Source organism: Ptiloglossa arizonensis, chromosome 2, assembly GCF_051014685.1.
Source record: "Ptiloglossa arizonensis isolate GNS036 chromosome 2, iyPtiAriz1_principal, whole genome shotgun sequence".
NCBI lineage: Eukaryota > Metazoa > Arthropoda > Insecta > Hymenoptera > Colletidae > Ptiloglossa > Ptiloglossa arizonensis.
In genome coordinates this window covers 15,987,137-15,992,688 of record NC_135049.1, presented here as the reverse complement: position 1 = coordinate 15,992,688, position 5,552 = coordinate 15,987,137, and positions in this window count along the sequence as shown.

The following is a 5,552-nucleotide window of genomic DNA, read 5'->3' as shown; positions in this document are numbered from 1 at the left end:
GACACCTGTGTCCTCGAAACCGTAGTCCTTCGACGACTTGGCTGAAACCTCGACAGATCGGCTTCCTGATCCTGACTAGCCTCCTCTACTACTCGACACCGGGGTAACTAACGCTTGGCCACTCCCATCGCGTGCTTCTCGCGACGATACGATGGTGGGGGACCGAGCTGGGTTAGGTGGCGAGGACAACGTGCTCCAGCCGCTTTCGTACCTGTTTCATCGGCCTCGTCGACCAATCCATGATACGAAAGGCTCCCTTTGTCGCGCCCCTAAAGGCACGCCTAGCCGCGCATGAGTGGAAGTCTGCGGGGGAGGCCTGCGGAGACCATGCTGTCTTTGGGACGAATGCTCCTTTTTCTGGACAGACCGTGGTGGGGGGCACTCGACGAGGATGCAACGTTTTTGGCGCGATATTTCACCAACCGAGGACCTTCTTTCTCGTGGAAAATATCGCTCGTTATTCGGGACAACGCCACTCTCGAAGATCATTCGGCATTCGAAGCAATATTTGCGATAATATTTGAGTATAAACTTCTTGGCGATCGAACGACTCGCGGGGATTTATTGATTTTATGAATTTTTGCCGATGGTGTCGGATTTAGTGTATTTAATTTAATGTTTTATTATTGGAGTAGAAGCGTTAAGATCGATTTTAATCGCCGAAGTCACTTTGTGGAAGGCAATGTCGATTAATTAAGTTCTATCCGACGATCGAAGCTTTGTATTTATTTTCGGAGCACTTTAGGAGGACAATATTTTCAAAGATATTTTGCAAATTTGCTTTCGTTGGTTTATTGGTTATTCATTTGCAGATTTTTGAGAGGTGTTGCGAACATTCGGATTCCATTGGTCTAGATTTATTATCGATTGAGAAGAGTACTACTTTTTTTAGAGATTTTCGATAATACTTTAGCGTTTTCGTTTCTCGACGATTCTCTAAAATTTGTAATACTATTTGGTTTTTCTTTGATAATTTTGCGAAATAACGATCTGCGTGGATTTGTTGGTTTTGTCAAAGAAATCTCGTGGATGGTTCGATATCAGATTTGGTGACCCATTCTTTTTGGAGCAGTCGTGTTAACGAGTTCTATTCGACAATCGAAGGGTAGCTTTCGATTCGTTGAATTAAGTTTCCAAACGATATATTTTTTGAAGCCCAATCGTAGTGTTTCGAAGAACATTTTATGTTACCACCGATTGAAGTTCGATTTATTCGAATGTCTTACTATTGATACCGATTTCTGAGAGAAGTTCACAGTGTTCCTCGAGCATTTAAATTCAATGAAATTCGATGCTCCTTTTCAGATAATAATTGGTTACAAGGTGGGTTTCCAAAACCTGACTTATTTGAGATTCTTTCGAACACATAAAACGAATTTCACTGCAATCAAAGGATTGCAAATTTATCCAACGAGGAAACGAAATAAAATATTTCTTTTCTCGTAATGAAGATTGATCTCAATTTTTCGACTATGGGGATAATTTGTATTTTTAAATTCCTACGAACGGACAAATTTTTGCTAGACGAGTTCGTACACGAGAGACTCAAAACGAAGTTTTCGAATCCGTCGCGAGAGTTGAGCAACGCATTGGAGCGGCAACGAGTTAAGCAAGCGACGAGCACAAATAACACGACTCGGTTTAAACCGTTCCCCTAACAGTGGGTGTTGGTTATTAACGCATGATCACAGACCATCGACTTCCAACTTTCGCTTCTTAGGCCCACCATTCTTTTTCCCACCGAGGAAATGACGATGCTTCGTTTCAAACAGGACGTGACACTCGACATCGACGTAAAAAGACTAATCGAATCAGAAGGCTCGACGAGTTCCTATTTCTTCCTCTTCGTGCCGTTAGAAGCGTTCGAGTTTACGTTAGAGTAATTTCGAGATACACGATAGTTGAATCTTTTCTTATTATACTTCTCGGTTACATAATTCTTCTATCGAGTAAGCGACATTCCCTTGAAAGGAAAGAATAGCTTTCGTCACTCGTTTTTTATATCATTTAACAGAAGTTTTCGCGTTCAAGTGCTAAAGACACTTATGTTCCTATCAAAGAAGACGAGTTCATCTAGTAGATGTACACTGTTTTATTCGATTAATTTATCGGACGAATAAAATCTCTACACAGCGATTTACTCGAAACTTTTACTCGTTCGAACAATTAATCGAATAAGCTTTTATTTGTTCATCGTGGAACGTAAGTTTAACGCACGATTCGGATTGGAATTTTTGTTTAACAAACAACGAATGAAACGTTGTTTGTAATAGTCAGAACGATAACTCGGTCGTGGAAAAGTATTGAGTATCGTTACTCAAGCTTCGATACACGTTTACGATAGCTATGAAATAATAATAGAAGCAGCAATAAATAAGTATAGGATACACGTTTACGATAACTATAAAATAGTAATAGAAGCAGCAATAAATAAGTATAGAATTGAGAAATAAAAAAAAAACTTACATGTTGGACCGCGCACTATATATTATCAAAATAATAATATGACGTTTACTTATAAAAGATTCGGAGGGAAAACAATACAAGAACAAAAGTTTGATTTGAGCAAATCATACGCGAAAATTCAATAGAACAATCCGTACATATTCGTAAGAGCTTGGAAACTTTTATAACAGGATACTCGTTTCCAAATGTTTCGTTCACATTCCCAAAGGAACCTTCTCACCCCTTGTACCAATCTTAAAATATATTCGTCGCGTTCCACCTGTGCGTGATCTGATCTTAGAAACTTACCTTCGACCCTCAGTATTCGCGCAATACCTTCACTAAAAATTGCATCGAACTTTCAAAAGTGTACTTATCTCGCCTCTGTATAAATCCAATCTCTCCACTTGTCCAGCTTGGTATTCGAAGCTCGAACAATAACGAGTTCCGGTAAAAGTCGTTCATCTTTCGTCGGTTGTTGAAAATTCGCACTCAAACGAGGATTGTGCACTTAGTCGCCAAGGACCAAGTAAATCGATTCGAGTCGCAGTCCTTCGAACCCCCCCTCGTCCATCGACTTATGTCGAATCATAGTTCGGATGCTCTGTTTGCAGGAGTGGTAGCTCGTTCGAGGCGTTGATTCGTTCCGTGGAAAATCAGAGACGGGGGCGCAGGGAAAGCCCGGTCTGTGTAAGAAAAAATGTCGAGGAGCCGGGAGACAATGTACCAGGGGCCGAGGAACCGCGTGGGCCGCTGATGCTCCATCAATGTTTATTATCGTCCTGTTTGTGCGCTCCGTAGCGCGAGAATGGGCAAACAGAAGGCACCTCGTAGAGACGAGGCGCATTCAGTCGCGGGAGATGGCTGGAAAAGCGGAAGGAAACTGCCAAAGGACCACCCGCCGGGGCTTCCTGGGCGAAGTAATATGGCGTTACTTTTAACGGGGCTGCCCGGTCGACGGTGTCCCGCGGCGAGGACAAAACAAACTCCCTAATGTCTTCATGCTACTCATCGCGGACCATCTACGGGGGTGAGACGGAGACCAAGAGGGAGAAAGAGAGAGAGAGGGAGAAAGAAAGAAGGATCTCTCAGCCCCTGTCGTCTCGTAGCCAGTTGGTAGCTACGAGGATTACCGCACCGAGCCACTTCCTCAAGGTCGCGACGAGATCGTCACGGTATCGTCACAATATCGCTGATTGTCGAGCGTGAAGCGGAGAATTCGGGCCGCGAGAGGGGGAGGGATGAAGACGTAATTGATTTACGGGAATGCCTCCGTTTATCGGGAAAGGGACCCGTTTGCGTGTTTGTTTTCGGCGTTTGTTGTCGCTGGTTGGACAAAGTCGTCCGCTCGGACGTCTTCTTCCCGACGGAGTTACCAGCGAATTGAGACGCTCACCAAGGATGAACGGTGTCCGGGAGAAGAGGGCTTCGGTGGAGCAAAATTGATGGGAGCCGATCCTCTCGCGAAACGTTCAAGGAAGGAATTCTTCGTACCGAATTTCTTTACGTGTTATTTTATATATTATTTTTGTGAATAAATTCGTGGAGAAAAATTGATGAGAAGCGATCCTCTCACGAAACATTTAACGAAAGAATTCTTCGTACCGAATTTCTTTAATATATATGTTCTTGTATATATTATTTGTGTAAATAAATTCGTGGAGAAAAATTGATGAGAAGCGATCCTCTCGTAAAACGTCCAAGGAAAGAATTCTTCGTACCGAATTTCTTTAATATATATGTTCTTGTATATATTATTTGTGTAAATAAATTCGTGGAGAAAAATTGATGGGAGGCAATCCTCTCGCGAAACGTCTAACGACAGAATTCTTCGTAATGTATTTCTTTATATATTTTTGTGTATATTATTTTTATGAATATATTCGTACCGATTATTTCTGTTGTTATTACGAAGAGGATCGTCTACATTGATCTTAACGAGATATAAAATAAGCTGCAATAATTAGCGACAAGCTGCGAAGTCTATCTTACTCTAAAAGAGTACCAGAATATCTGAGTGAGATGTCTACTAAGCTGCAATAATTAACGACTCGTTACGGAATCCATTCTATTCCGAGAAAGTATCGGAATACTTCGATAAGATATCTAAAATCTAATAATCGCTAATTAACTACGCAATCGATATTATAATCCAAGAAAGTACCAAACTACCCTAGTGAGATGTCTACGAAGTTTCGCATAAGCAAATTACGCGCGAACTAATAACTTTCAGCGACGATTTACCCGAGACATATCCATTCTCTGCAACACCCAGTCATCGTATCTCTAATCGTGCCAAATTGTACGCGTACATTAGCTTCGTTCCTCGACAAGGTTAATCCCATTCCTAGACAGAAGTAAACAAATATCAAAGCTCTGAAATGAAAACGCACCGGACTCGATACACCCATTGAATCCAAACACTGGAAAATTCCTGCATCCTTTACCTGAAAACTCCTCCAAATGGACTCCCCGCTACGAAATCGCTATTCACTTAACATTCTCCGTTGTCTGCTACTGTTATTTCCAACGACGAAAAAAGTGGCTAACTTTGACACGTGGTAACCGATCCCGATATAATATCGAGCGCAAAAAACTACAACCAGGGCTGACGTAAGTGTGAAACAGCGAAGGCGATACGTATCTCGTCTCATGGGGAGCCATGAAAGGGGGCGTTGTCAGGAACCTGCAAATAAATGCAAATTGCTTCGGACCTCCGATCCGCCTACCTGACAACGAAGACAACAGCCCCGGAAGACCGTTACGCCGTAAATAATCCACCCCCTTCGAGCATCCAACCCCTTCTTCGTCTTCTTCTCGCGTTCGCTGCGTTCCTAGTTTTTCCATTCACCACGGAGGGCTCGATGTGTAAATAAGGGATCGTAAATATCCAAGCGGCTGTATAATAGATCCACATGAAGACGCGGTTCGATGCCAGACCGTAAATCACCGGTTTCTGTGGTTTTGAAGAATCGGCTACCGGCGACGATCTGAGAAATTGCGGTTTCAGGACGCTCAGTGCTTGCGGTCGAGACGTTCATTGTTCCCACTTCGATTCTATCGTTCCTCTCTGTCGATTGTTCGGTCACAATCGAACGTTCGAATCG